Raw genomic sequence first — 15,486 nt, forward strand, 5'->3', positions numbered from 1 at the left:
CAGGTTGGAGGGAACCAACTGAGGAGGAACTAGGTAGCTCCCTCTTCAGCCTAGCAGAGCCGGCTGACTTCCTGCAATGTCCCTCTTTTTGGAAGGGACAGAGGAGTCGTCCTTGCTGTGTTTTGCCAGTTCCTAGGATAATGTACAGCATGACAAAGAGGAAAGAAACCCAACTGCTTATTTGTAGACTCCAGGACCTTCATGACTGACTCAATTTGGTCTTCGTGTTCAAGTGGGGAATGATTGAGCAAGAACTTGATTTTATCAGAAGGAGGTTGTCCATTCTCTATTCCAGCAGGGATTTCTCTGGTTATTATCTATTCACGCATTTAATTTCTTTAGAAACAGCATCTGTCCAAAAGCTCTGGGCAGTCTGCCATTCCTCTGATGTACAAAGTGTACTTGTTATTGAACCTGGGAATGCATTAGCTACTGATCAAGCCTTGGTCTTGCAATGCCTTTTCCATATGCTTAATGCTATATGTACAGGAGATATTCAGAGGAACAAAGCAAAGCTTGCTGTTTCTCTTTGTGTTGCTGGAGTTACACTGAGTCACATTCTGACCACTTTTAGATGCTGTTTCATTTTTCCCTTTTCCTGAAAGACGCAAGATCCCATCCCACACGGACATGTGGAATGCAATGATCCTTTCCTATTTGTGAAATTATGTTAAATAACTTGCGTTTTCAGCAGGTGTTACTCACTATTTAATTCTCTAGAAAGATATCAAGTAGAGTAATTCTTCTTAGTTGCAGTCATATGGTCTTGTCACTCTCAGGAGGACTGGATGAGTCCACCAAGTGTCCCAGACTTGCACCTGGAGACTGATTTAAAACAAGCACTTGCCTCTGACTGCACAGATCACAGGTCAGTAGAGCTACTCAAGCACTTTACACAGCTCCAGTGAAGTGACATACAACCTCCTGCTATCACTTCCTGCACAAATGCAAACATTCCCCTTTGCACAAGTGTTTCTGACAGCAAAAGTATCCAGAAGAAAGAGGATTACAGAGGACCCTAAGTCTAGAAAAGGGCAATTTTCTTGGAAAAAATGCACAAATGCCTCTGGGAAAATTTCCAGCTGCAGTAACTACCAATAAAGACTATTTTATACCTTTGTGACCAACTGAACTTACGCAATCACTCTGCTTCTTACATAACGCTGGCAAAAAGCCACCCCCTCCCTGTTCTGGAAGAACCAAACTGGCGTGCTGGGAGAACATGATTGGAAAGGCTGGCCTGGGCCATTACTTTGCTGGAGCACTTAAAGGACATGTGGAATATACTCAAGGTGCCATGAAATAATAGCCCGTGTCAAACTAGTTCCAGGTCTCCTAATGAGCCTTGATCTGGCCACTGAACACACCTGTTCCCAAACTGGGGTGACATGTTGCTCCTTCTTTGGGAGAGCATGGGTGGACCCAGACATGTCCTCCTCTGCCCCACCCAGCTCAAGTGGGTGGGTGAATCCAAGAAGGAACCGTGGCAGGAATTAATCACGTGGGGAAACCTGTGATGTTGCCATCCTCCACCACCCTCACCAGTAGCTCGTTTGCAATCAGTCCCTGATGAGTAGCAAAGCGCACACCAGTTCCCTGGGTAGTACCAGTTCCACCTCCTAAGTAGAAAGGAAGTCTCCACTCCTGGTTAATGATGGGCCCTTCACCCCACTGCTGTAAGGACCCTGGTCAAAGTCACTGCTGCTGAGGATGTTCTCCCTCAGCTCATGTGGTTGAGTGAAATTTTGTGGGAAGGGGTAGCAGAGATGCTGTCATGCTTGGGTTTGATGGATGAGGAGAATTGCATTCCTGTGAGCAATGTTCCTTCTGGCCCTACTGTGGAAGCGTAAGGGAATACTGGGAGTTCAAAAATAAATGAAAAAGTGCAAAAGCTGCTAAGAACCTTTAATCCATTTTGTGGACATATAAAAAACCCCCAACCCTAAACCAGCTTCTGCAACTCCAGCAGCAAAGAGGAGCACAAGCATATGCAGCTGGGGACCATCACACTTTCCATTTGCCTCAGAGCTCTTTGTCTCATGATCACTTGGATCTAGTGCAAGGTCCGTGGAGGGGTGGCCAGTGCTGAAGGGTGCCAGACCCTGTCACTGCCCACATCACCAGGGAGCAGAGTGTGCCAGGGCCCCGCTGGGTGCAGAAGCCAGGGCGCAGTTTCAGTCTGTGCTGGAGTGAGTGCTTCGGTGTAAACACCCGGGGTGGGGAAGGCGTCTGGGCTGGGCAGGCTCAGACCTGTGCAGCACTGGCAGCCCAGATCATTCCGTGGGGTTTCTGATTTCAGGAGCAAAGGTGTTCTGAGAAAGCGTCCGCACTGGGCACAGCGAGCCAGCACCAGACTAGGCTGTGGTCATCTTCAGCCCCTTTCTTTGCCTCTCTGCAGCAGCTCTTCTGTTGTACAGATAGAGTTATGGGCATGGACTTTTAATAGAATAAATAGTTTGAGTAAAAATAAAATTATTGTGTGGTTATTGCCCTTTTAAATCTACTCATAAAGGGTTACAACAGGCAAGGAAGGAAATTACTGCTGACCTGCAGCTGGGCAGCTTCAGTGAGGGCTCCATCCAAGCTTGGCATTTCACACTTAGCTTTTCAAGGTGTCATCTCATGAAATTTTACAAGCTCAGTGGGAGCAGACGAGGTCAGCGCCTTAATGCGAAAGGAGCGCTGTGATGCCAGGAGTGGGTGTGCTGGTTTGGCGGGCAGTGCTCTTGCCCATGCCCACCATGCCATGCCATGCCATGCCATGCCATGCTGTGCCGTGCTGGGAGATCCACCTCTGGACTGGGGTCCTGATCACTTCTGTAGCTGCAGGTCTCGTGGCATTGGTTTTCAGGAGCATTCAGGCGGCAGCCACAGCAGCCAGGCCAGGCTACTAGTGGGTTGGAGACAGAAGGCCACCGAACAGGTTTGAAGGGATGAGGAAACATTTAGGTCATTTTTATCCAGAGCTCGTCTGCTATCTCTAAATCTTGCCAAGTGGGCACAACACCAGGAACAGGAGGTGAAGTGCAAGAAAAAAACAATGCCAGGCTTTTTTCTTTCTTTTTTTTTTCCTTCCACCTCCTTCTCCTCTCCCATGAGTTTCAGTGAGATTACACCAAACACAACACCTCTGAATGCACGTGGCACAATGGAGATGCGGGCGGGTTTAGGGGAAGGGAGCCAAACTGGCGACCCAACTAGTTTGGTGGAAATTAAACTCCACTGTTTAGAGATCAACCTGTCAGCACGCAATGAATAGTTCATCTCCATCAGCTTCCCCCCATGGGGTCTGCCCAGCTGCACTAATGGGGAAGACCACAGGGATGCGGGAAAGGTCTGACCCAGTCTTTACAGGATAGAGCAAGGGCTGCACACGGAGGTTAAAGGGAAAGAGATCCAATTAAACTCCTATATTTTCCAGAACACAGTGTTTTTTGAGGACAGAGTGGGGTTATTTATTTTTACCCCTTCTCTTTTCTTCTCCTAACTCTGTAGCAATGTGGGCTGTACGCACAGTGTAGGATGTGAGCACATACTGTACATCTGAGGTGAGATGAAACACAAATATGCCTTTTCATAATAGCATTTACACCTGGAAGAGAAGACCGGTTTATTACCTTGGTAAACAAAAGTTAGAATTCAAGCAAAGTACAAACTTTGCCCCGGGCTATTCTGACAGCGCACCTTGTGTTTGTGAAGTGAACTCGGTTGCTAATGTGCAACGTGAAGCAACGGGGCCATTTCCAACCCTCCCCCATCCCCTCATCTAAGTCCCAGAGTTTAAAAGTTCATTATTTTTTGGGGGAGGGGGTGCCTTTAGGTACTGAAATGCACCCTGGCCTCTCCAACTGAGATGGCCACTGCTGGTGGGGAGGACTGTGCATGGCATATCTCTGCTGTGCATCGGGTTTTCTCTCTTTCCGGAGAGGGTGAGGATTACAAGGTGTGTAGATTTAGCAATACATGTTGTGCTGAAATGAGACTTGTGCTGCAGGGACATGTTAATGGGAGAGAAATACCTAGAGTGCTTCTCTGCACATGGCAGCAATGCCAAATCCCAGCCTGGTACCTGGGAGGACCTGAGGCCCATGAACCTGGCTATACCTGGTAGTGTTGGTCTCAGACCTCCAACACTCCAGTGTTACAAGACCTGGAGAAGGCTCTGGAACACTTGGAAACAGTCCTATGTGAGGGGCTCATTGGCCTAAACTTGAAAGCCTTCATGGAACCAAATTTCACTCTGCAGCAATGAGATTAGCTCCCATATTGCACAAAAGAGCAAGCTCTGCCCTGTGCCCCAGTTTGCTTTGTTGCAGTCCACATAATTTGCCAGCTGGGCAGGGAGGAAGGGTATCCAGATAGATCCAAGACAAGCTGGAGCAGCAGGATGCGTCTGGCACCATGCTCTCAACCCATCAATCCTCAGCCATTTTCCTCCATGCCAGAAGACAGTTCCTGGACCAGGCATCAGGCTGGCTCTGGGCTGCCCTGCTCTGTATCCTCATTAGGCAGAGCCATGTTCTAAAGGCAGAAAACTGCCAACTTTGCCTGAAAAGAAAGGATGAGCTTTCTGGGGTAAAATTCACAATCGACCCCAAATTTTTAGCTTGAATATTTGACTAAGCAAAATTCCAAACTTTTTTTCAAGTTTGAGCTGTCTATATGGTTTCACTCTCTTTTCATTGATGCTTTTATGTAATTCTGGTAAAAAAAGGGTAAGTGATTGCAGCCAAACAGTTTCAGAGAGCTGTTAGCTTCAGGATCTGCAGCTCATAGAAAAGACTGGATTTCTGGTGAGTCTGTTCTCTTGAAAAGTTTCTGAAGAATCCCCACTCCTGGGTGTTATTTCCTAAAATCTGAATTGCCCTCACAGGGCCTCCATGGGGCTGATGTGCCCAGTGTTGCAGTGAGGATGGAGACATGCCAAGGCAGTGGAGCTCTGCCTGCTGCCTGGTAGATGATGGTGTCCCCCGCAGTGGCATCTGCTGACCCAGCTCTGGAGGTCATTAGCAAGATGCGACGTATCTCACCAGGCCATGTATCTTATTGCAGGTCACTGCCTGCTTTTTCTGATGACTTAAACACTTTCATCACTCCGTACAAGAGCTGCGCTGCCAAGGGGAGCTGAGCTTTGAAAAATCTTGCCCTTTCCTAGACCACAGTGTTTTTGCTGGTTGTTTTATTTAGCTCTGTTGACCCCAGAAACCTCCTGGGTCACTGTAACGAAACAAAACATCTCTGTTGACTAGATGCAACTGAGCTAGGAAATTCACTGGGTATTTATTCTCAGAGACCCGTGTCTCTGGCTATAAGAACTGATTTCTTATACTTTGTGTGAGCTCAGCTACCAGAGCATGGCATGCACATTGCAACTTATCTCTGCTGCAATCTCTTCAGGCTGCTGGAGGGGACCTTCTTGTGTTATGCTTTCAAGGGAAGAAAACCAGGACCCTGGATGATAAAAAATGACTCCTACAACCACATTTTTTTCTGAGTCATCGGCTGCTCTTTGTTTGCATGAAGTGGAACATCACCCTCCTGAAAGCACTCACCACCACAAAAGGGCAGATCCATGAGAAGACCTCAGAAAACACACTGAATTCACTTAATATACGAAAGAAATTCTCAGTGGAGGCCAGCAGGGATATTTTAGGAAGTGCCCTCTGCTGAGGTGAGGGTTCTCTGGTGCCCTAAGTCCAGGAAGTGGTGGAGGAGATGATGGAAAATAAATGCCTAATCAGCTCTCTGATAACAACTTCTGTTGACCTGCACAATTTACTGGATTACAAGATAAAGTCATGAGGGTTAAATTGAATCTGAATATAGCAACCACATTAATACAAGTGAGATTTCAATTTGTTGAATGATGACTTTGGCTATGTTTATTGCAAAGTCTTAAAAACTCTTGGAAGATGAGTATTTACAGAAATTGAATGCATTTCTGCATAGGATTTTTTTGACTACATCAAACATGCTTAAGTATATATTGTACAACTGTGAGAGTCTGTTCTGATCAGAGATACAAGATTCCCCAGTGCCGCTTCTGCAGCAGTGTGACATAACTTTGCCTGGCTGTTCTAGTCCCTTTACTTGAGTGATTAAAAACAAGACGAGGCAAAGCAATGAACATAGCCCAGGGAAAAATTCTGCCTGGCTCATGAGAGATTGCAAATGGACCTGCTAGATCACTTCCATCTCTAACTTCTTTAGATTCTGTCATGATTCTCTCAGGCATTTTGAAAAATATGCGTGATTGTACACATGGATTTGCAACGGGTGCAGAGATAAATAGAGCTGTATGTAAACCTGTTTGAGAACAGCTCTGTGGGTTCTGGTCAGTGTTACACGTGGAGGCTTTGCCACATCTCCAGTTTTCACGTCTTTAAGCTAGACCAGAACAAGTCTTGTTAGTTATTAACATCTATTCCATCTCTTTGCATGTGATACCCACCATGGCCACGGGATTTACGACTGTCTCCCAGGGATCTCAGTGCTTCTGTTTGACCTAAGGTTTGCTTCTACAGCATGCTTCCAGAAAACCTCCAGCTGGAGACAACACAGTGACTGGAAGACCATCTTGTCTTTGTTGCCTGTGAGACATCACTGGAGTGGCAGAGCTACAGCTGTGCTCCAGACAAGATAAGTCATATCCTACTGATTGTTTTGGCATTTACAGCACTTGCACCAGCACTCTGGCTCAGCTCCAGCCACCTGCATGTGGCAATGAGACCAGCTCCATTCACTTGCATAAACACACCACACCTGTGCAACACTGCTAAACAGTTGCCCTGTGCATGAAGAAAGCATTTCATGGATCAGGGTGCAATGCACCTTTGTCCAGCATTCCCTAAGATGGATCTCTTCTGATGTTGCTCCTCCCTGATAAAAGTCAATAAAGAAAAGCTATCCAGGCATCTTAGACTTGGAATCATGAGCCCCACGGAGTATGTATCCCTGTTATAAGCAAAGATGTGCCTGGGAACAGCTGTCTGTGCCCAAGGCTTACTCTGCATGAGGCTGGCATGTGCTTAGCTGCAGCCCAAATTTGCAGCTGAGCCATGTGACAGGCATCTTCTGCTTATGAAGGGCTGGCCATGGGTTGTCCACCTGTGGACAGAGCCGTAACATGCTCCAATATGTCTGTCTCCCCATGAACAAGAACTTGGCTTGCATTAAAGCCCCCAAAAGGCTGAAGCTCTGAAAGAATTGCAGAGATCTTTCAGACCTGAGTGGAGCCAGTGCCATGCCTGTGTATGAGGATTTATGATGCAAACAGTCCAGACAGCAGAGTCTGAGATTGCTCAATGATCAAGGCATGCACATCTTGGGAGTCTTTCAGGGACAGTGCTCAGTAAGGGACAAGGATCTTGATTTTGCACCTGCAATTGCATGTGCTAACCCTCCGACACAGAGGTGTGATCTTGCAGAGCTGGACTATGGACGTGAACTGAAATTGGGTTTATTTCCCCATATGCAGATGCCAATTTCAGGTGTGTCTGCTGTGCTCCTGCGAGTGGCTGAGACTCCCTGGGAAAATGGAAGAGAACACGGCAGCCTGTGGCAGTGAGAGGTGACAGGAAAGAACTCAGTTCAAAGGCTTGAAATGCTCAGTTCAAAGACATTTTAACACTTCATAGCTACTTCCTCCTTGCTGTACTGTCTGCCCCTTAGCTTTAACGTAATTGTCATGTTATATCTGTAGCAAACCTATTGTATAGAATGAGGCTTTTTAGCTGTTATTTACTAAATGTATCAACAATCAGCTTTGTCCTAAAGCATAAGACATTCCCACCAAACGGTTGCCTGCCTAAGCTAGTGTAAAATGTTGAGTAGCTGTTCAGTTTGCAATTCACTAAGTATTTCTTTAATACTGATAGAACAATAATAATAAATTTTGGGCTTTAAATTCTTCTTTTATTGAAGATCTTACAGTGTGTTACAGAAGGTAATTGTTAAGGTTTCACATCAAGATGGAGTTGGGCATCTGCTCCCTTACCAAAGTTGTCTCTTCCCAAAACACTGCTGTCCTCTTCCCACAGAGCCCCATTAGAATTTTGAGGGACATCCAACGGCCTGGCTGCCACAGTGACAACACAGAGGACCTGGCTGTGACTGTTCCCATGGGACACACAGCAGTTCTGTGCTGCTCCATGCTGGAGTTTGGCCAGGCTCATCAGCCCCACAGAATGCTTCTCTTCCCTTATGCTTGGCCTTGGGATCCATGTCAGGAGCAAGATCAGATGGTCTTCAGACAAACCAAAAGATGCTGCAAGGGCAAAAAGGAGAAACATGTTCTCCATGTTTGCTAAGGCTCAGCAGCAAGCCCTGGGCTTATAGAGCAAGGGGAGGTTAATTCAGAGAGGAGGGAACAGCCAGGTGAGTGGTGCCCTGCCAGTGCAGTCTGGGAGCAGTAACAAATCCGTATGAGGAGATATCTAAGGAAAAGTTAGTCAGTGCCTTCTCCAAAGGGCCTAGGTAAGGTCCTCTCCAAGCCAGCCATGGGATGCTCAGATCTGGTGACCTGAGCCTCTTGTTGCCCAGCTTTGCATGCAGGAGCACTGCTCATCCAGTGTTATTTATGGTGAACGGCTGAGCGCCCAACCATCTGGAGCCCAGCCCCACTAATCATGTTCTCTGCCAAAACAAATTGAACCTAATTGGTTGGAAAAGAAGGAGGGGGAGAAGCAATGACAACAAAATCAACAACAACAAAAACAAATACCCCAACTCACCCTGATTCTATACTAAAAACAAATCATTAAGTATTATCTAAAGTCAAATTGCACCAACTGTCTGACTGAGGCTGGTCCAAGTCTGGCCTTATCAGCATTCAGCACCACTGCCCCAGGATGGATGAGGAAACAGAACACCACTAAAGGGTAAGCCAGAGACAGAGAGCCCCTGTTCTTGTTTGTTCTGCAAGGCCCTTTATGTTCTTCTGGAAGACAGAAAAAGATATATCTGACTGAGAAACAGAACTTTTCCCTATCTTTGATCAACTGGCTAGAAGATGTCTCTTTTTCTCTCACTTCTGCTCTTTGCAGGCACTGCAGGAACTCACATCTCCTGGCATTGGGATTGGCATGGTGTTCAAGGTTACTCGTCTGCAGGTCAGTTCTGGGCTTTTCTGTGAAAAAGTTACCCTGCAGCCTTCCTTCAGGCCCATCTCTTCTTCCATGGAGGAGCTCAGGGCCATCCCTTAGAGTCCGCTTAGGTACCAGGCAATTCTTCACCTTGGGGTGATGCAAAGGGAGGAGAGCAGCCTGTGTGCCTGCACCTCATGGACCTCTCTGCCTTGTGGTCTTCTTCTGCCTCAGGAGTCTCCTTCTGTCTCCTGCTCTGGTGGCTTCTCGCACCACCTTGTCACCACGGGATCTGATCTTCCTCCAGTGTTAGGCGCGGTGACATGGCTCACATCTGCTGCTTGTTTGTTCTCTCGCCCTCTCCCCGGGGGAGGATCGTGTGCAATGGACTGTTCTGTTTTGTTTTGTTTTCCCTGTGTGTGTATACACATTTTTATATATGCGTGTGTGGAAACATGGATATGGATACACACATGGATTTCTCAGCTTTCACCTTCCCTCCCATTCACAGATTAATACCTGAAGGCACACTGCCCTCTCCCCAGAAATAAGTGAGGCTGTTTGGGTGCACGGTCTCCCACTCCCAGTGTATTCCGTCCGGATCTGTGTTTTAAAGAATGCAAGCATGGAAAAAAACATCAAGGTGTTTTACGCCTACGAGCTGGGGGACTTGTTCTGGGATGGCACAATGGAACCATTCTCCTTCCTAGGCAGGATCTGTTTTCCGAAATGCAGTGTTTTCCCCTCAAAAATCTTTCCAGCAGAGGACTTTCTCAAGTGCCATTGAGATATAGAAGAAACATTGCCATCTGGGACCCTTCTCCTGGATGTGGTGTGTTTCCTGAAGCAAAAGTTTTCATTTCCCCTTTCAAGGCTGTGGCTCAGATGGAGTGGTAAGGTTGGGTATGGAGGGGTACATACCTACACCTGTTCTGTCACCCATGGGAAAGGCTTGCTGCTCCCACATGCACAGAGCTCCCCATGACCCATGGGTTTCTCCTCTGCAGATGCTTTTATGCTTGTAACTAGATGAGTACAGAGAGGGAAGTCCCAGCTGAAAACTATCAGATGGTTTTTTGCAGACTGATTTTCCCTATTCTTTCTTCTGTGTTTCAGAGGTGTGGAAATCCTCTGTACTCATCTAGGAGGAACATCTCTGATGTTTCAAACAGCAGTAATGGGAAGACAGAAATGCTTTGGATTTGTATTTTTTCTACCTACAGGCCAGTACTACCTTCCAGGCATGTGATGCATGGATAAATATGGGCTGTTTCACCAGAGAGACAGTACCCCAGACATTGTTGAGAAGATGAGAGATGTTTCACCCATGCTTCTGAAAGCTCTTGGCCTCTTCTTCCTTTTTCAGCGGGGCTTAGCCATTGTTTATCTGGAAATGTGTACTTCTCTGTTCTCTGCGAGCCTTCTGCACAGAGCTCTGTTCCAGTTTTTGCTTTTCCATTTTTGGTGCCATTTTCTTTACCCCTATTCCAGCTGTAATGGGCCTCCCAGTTCCTGGTCACGCAGTATTTTACAATCCCCTCCAAAACCTACTCAGGCTTCATCCTCACAGTAGTGCCACTCGTTGGAGCTCCCTCTTCTTGCAGGCAGTTGTTGTCAAACTCCATGTGGGCTAGAACCCTCCTCCTAATTTTTAATCCAAATGTTCTCATACAGCAACTGATCCCTCATTTGTCCTCATACCAACAGGATCTTTTGGCTTGGATAGGTCTTCTCCCACCCCAGCGTCTGGTGTATTTACAGACAACAAAGTTATGCCCTCTCCTCCTTAGTTTTGCTAGACTAAACAAGCCAAACTCTCTTGAATGTGGGTGAGAAATACATTCCAGAGACCTACCGAACCTGGGACACTGACAGAAACAATTTCTGGGGGGCCATTTGGTGCCTTGCAATGCTTTTACTGTAAGCTGCTGGAAGCAGGGTGCTTGTCTGACTGCCAGAACACTTTATCTTCCTCCTTCACTGTCTTTAGCCAGTTCCTCCATTGTGTCCTGCTGGACAGTTCCCCCATTCCCAACGCACTCATTTCAGCCCAGGGCTCACTCTTGGACCTCCACCCACTGGAAAGTTCTGCATCTGCCTATCTACCTAACTTCCTGCACTGGATTTTTGGATGGCAAAGCTGTTCCTGTGGGTAAAAGCATATTTGCTGTCCAGTTCAGTGTCATGTGGGCTGACAGGCTGCAGAGCCATTTCACCCTCCTTCCTATTCCCTCATTCCAGTGGCCACATTAAAGCCTTGCACAGCCCCTGTGCTTCACTGTCACTGCTCTCTGGAGGAGGGGAGCTTTGTAATCAGTGGAGCTGGTCATTCTCTTGCACCTATGAATTTATTCAACCAGCTCCCAGAAAATGCCTGCTGCCTGGGGGATGTTTATGCTGCTTTCAGTGGATTGGTTTTTTTTTAACCGACGAAAGGATTGCCATCAGATTTTGAGCTGAAATGCACCCACCTGGGGGACCACTGGCCTCCCTGTGAAGACAAGGTTTCGGTCAGCTGCAGCTGCAGCACTGTGGGCTGTGGTGCAGAGACCTGATGGCTGTCAGCGGCACGGAGGAGCAGCTGTGGTCAGCTTTCTCTTTTTGCGATTTCACCTTTTTCGGTATGACTTTTGGCCAGGTTTGAATCCCAGACCTGCAAGGCTCCTGCCACAGCCTGTGGGCAGCAGCTCGTAGAGCAGCACATTCATATCATGAAACCATACCAAGTGCTGCAATAGAACAGCCTCCCTGAGGGCTCTGCCTCCGTGTTTGTGTGTCTGTGCACACATATGCTGGTGTTTCAAAATGCGATTTAAGAGCAGAACAAGTGAGGAGAGTTCGGTGGGGTAAAGAATGGAAAGGTAACAGTATAAATATAATGTGTTTCAAATCTAGGACCACCTTGCTTCATTTTAGGAAAGCCTTGAGAACAGTGTATTTCAGCTGCCACTTAATTTATATTTGCCAAAGAGTTGTACTTAATTTCAGAGACCACATTGTTCCTGCAGAGCACCAAAAGCACTTTACAGAAAGACAGCAAGCTGTTGAATCAGGTTTGAAGCCTGCAGTGGTATCCTTGAGACACTCTTTTTTTTGAGACAACCTTGGCCTAGACTATTTTAAAGTGGCGTGAAACTCAGATTGGTAATTTCTTTTCCCTAGCACAAAAGAGCTCTCTACAATAAAAATTTGAGGTGTACCTGAGAGAGAGAGAGCTCTGCCAGGCAGCCCATCCACAGCAGTGGGATCCTTCAGCCCACAATCCCTTCACTGAAATCAAGAACTAGGCACTGAGCCCAAGACTGCCCCAAGCAAATACCTATTCTTTCTCATCCATGGCCCAGGAGTAATAAAAACAAACCATACACGGCAGATTTTTTGTTGCCCAAGTGAAAAGCACAGAAGTAACATGGTGAGCAGGCTTCTGGGAGAGCCCAGGAGAGAATTAGACACTTCACACAGCTGCATATATAGGGCACTGAGATCCCTGGTGGTCATCCAGCACCTGAGTTCACTGTGACCATCAATTGCTTTAAACATTTTATGGAGAAGCCTGTTCTGCTAACGAGAACTTCAGAGCTGTAAGCCAGAGTCCCCTCCTGCTTCAGGATGCTGCAGTGTGAGCTCAATGGGTTTCTGACATCTGCGTTGTGCATAACATGGCAGTTTCAGTTCGCAGTGGCTTGGGCAATCACTTTCCATTGCCTTACCTTTATGCCCATTTGAGTTTTGCTTTCAGTTTAGGGTTCAGGCTCACTCAAATCTTTGAGGTGAAATGAGCTCAATAGAAAGTCGCATGAAAGAGGACACTACCCACATTTCCTTCAGCCTGGGCCTGTGAGAAATGTGCATGAAACTTTGAAATTGGAGGATGTTTCATGTTTTAAATAATATTGTAAACAAAAATACTAATCAAAACATGACACAGGAACTGATTTGAATGCATCCCTGCAATTCTTTAAAGTATCTTGACTCCTTCCCTCTAAAGCTCCCACTGGATCCTCTGCATGGGCAGTATGACTGGTATGACTTTCTCTCAGGTTGTTTCCAACATTTCTTCTTTTAGTTTTCACTGCACCAGCAAATCATCTCTTCTGTTAGAACCAGATATCTCCATGATAGCCTGTGGGACTGTGGTGCGTTGACCTTGGCTGGATGCCAGGTGCCCACTCAGCCGCTCTGTCGCTCCCCTTCCCAGCTGGACAGGGCAGAGAGTAAGATGGAAAACAACTTGTGTGTTGGGATAAGGCAGTTTATTAAAGCAAAAGCAAAGCAAAAGCATGCACATGCAAAAGTGAAGCAAAAGATAACACGGTTTATTCTCTACTTCCCATGAGGGCTTCAGCACACATAATGGTCCCTCAGTGGGCAGCCATTGGAGACAATGAATGCCCCCCCTTCCTACTCCTTGCCTTAGCTTTTGTATCTGAGCTGACGTCATATGGTATGGAATATCCCTTTGGTCAGTTTGGGTCAGCTGACCTACTTGGATCCCCTCCGAGAATCCTGCCCTCGACTGAGGAAGGAATGTTACAGTGCTGGTGCTGTGCTCAGCAGTAACCAAAACACCGGTGTGTTATCAACATCCTTCTAGCTCCCAATGCAAAGCACAGCACTGGGAGGGCTGCTATGGGGAAATGTACTCCATCTCAGCCAGACCCAATAGAGGGTTGAAGTCTGAAATGAAGTCATAATTTAGCTGCTGTGTAATTTCCATTTCTTCAGTATTTGTCTTGAGTGGTCCAGAAAACCTCAGATTTTCTTGCAGGCTTCCTACCTCTGCTCTACTTAATGCAGAAAATTCTGGAAATTCAGCTTAATAGCTTTATAACACATTGTTCACATTTTATCCCCAGTCTCTCAGCTCTCTCCTGGATGCCTCTTCATGGGATCCAGCTACAGTTCTAGATAGGAACTTGTGTGATCCAAAAATGTTGTGTACCTGCCCTTTAACAACACTGCTTCTTGACATGTTCTGCTTTCTAGAAGCAGGTTCATGCCCTGTGATTGTTAGATATATCACAGCAATGGGCTCACAGAGTGATACAGTGGATGGATGACCTGCTGTGGCTACTCTGCAGTTTTAATTGGACTTTAGTAACTTTCAAGATAATTAAAATCCCTTCTGTGCAACCTTTACATGTTCTGGGTCACAGAGATTAAAACACAAGCCCACACATACCAGGGGCAGACTTCTTGTTCTAATACGTTCTGAGCACAGTGAGACAGTTGTTCTGTACTGACTCAGAAGGAAAAACACACTCTATTGAATCAGCAACACCACTTCCTTCCTCTGCAGTTGTACCATTCACACACTCACTCTGCTCTTCGTGAGAGAACCAGCAAGAGCAGTCCTGAGGAGGAAAGGCTGAAGATGAAGAGAAAATGTAGCAAAAGAGATATAGGTAAAATACCCTGGATGGTGAAGGCAACCTTAATCCTCTTCAGCTGATGTCTGTGATTACTGTACTCTTTATTAAACAATGTAGCTTGGCTGGAATGTGTGTCACTGAACTTAACATCCTCCCAAGAGCTGAGGAAATGCATCATGTCACACTGCCAGGGCACGAGTGGTTGCTGTGGGGGCTGCTGTGGAGAAGGGTCTCTGACCCAAGGAAAAGGGAGCAGCTGCTCTTACTAGGCTATGCCATCTGATGACTCTTGCACCAGACACAGCTGCCTCAGGATGTTTGTCATGGCCTGTCACAACAACACGATGGTGGATGCCTGATTTCTCTTCCCTGCTGCAAAAACTCTGGGCAGCAAGACCCATTTGCCAGCTCACCTTTTCTGGCAGGTTAATTAAAGTTTTCCCTTTTTTCAAGACCCACCATATTGTCACATTTGGCTCTGCTGGCTGAGGGAGGCCACATTAACAATCCCACGTGCCAAGGTAGAAAGGAGGGCTGGCAGCACGGCTGAGCTCCCCACCACGGAATGCTGATGTTGACGGTTGTGTTTTGGTGGCCAAGGGTCCAACTCTGTTGCCTTCCTCTACTTGAAACTGGGAACTGCACATGGCCTCAGCTGTAGTGGGGATCTCTAGCTTCAGATGTGCTTGGCCATGGTATTTAAAAAGGTATTTAAAAGATGTGTAGTTGTGGCACTTAGGGACACGGTTTAGTGGTGGGCTTGGCAGTGCTGGGTTAATGGTTGGACTTGATGATGTTGGAGGCTTTTGCCAACCTAATTGGTTATATGATTCTATGATTCTATGATTCCATGTCTCTACGTCCTTGGTGAAGTTGTTCAATGCTGGATTTCATGCAACCCCATGGAAAATGGGACAAGGAAACATCTGACACAACTACAAAGCTTCACAAGCCCTTGTTGGGATGTTGCATCTTTCCAGGGACTTTTATGGAAGAGGATGAGTTTATAAAACTTCTGAAATGGTCTGGGC

The 15,486-nt window shown here is 46.7% G+C and overlaps 2 long non-coding RNA genes across 2 annotated transcripts in view; one reads left to right on the forward strand and one right to left on the reverse strand.

The window, feature by feature from the left end:
• LOC127468779 (uncharacterized) overlaps window positions 1-15,486 on the reverse strand; it is a 107,296-nt gene that overhangs the window by 13,625 nt on the left and 78,185 nt on the right. The gene's annotated exons all lie outside the window — the stretch shown is intronic.
• On the forward strand, window positions 8,769-10,393 carry LOC127468781 (uncharacterized). Its single transcript, XR_007903682.1, has 3 exons — window positions 8,769-8,879; window positions 9,045-9,110; window positions 10,307-10,393. It is a non-coding gene; the product is annotated as an uncharacterized LOC127468781 (long non-coding RNA).

The sequence above is a fragment of the Manacus candei genome, unplaced genomic scaffold (assembly GCF_025592945.1).
Source record: "Manacus candei isolate 608988 ecotype Guabito, Panama unplaced genomic scaffold, ASM2559294v1 h1tg000015l, whole genome shotgun sequence".
In the NCBI taxonomy this organism is placed as follows: Eukaryota; Metazoa; Chordata; class Aves; order Passeriformes; family Pipridae; genus Manacus; species Manacus candei.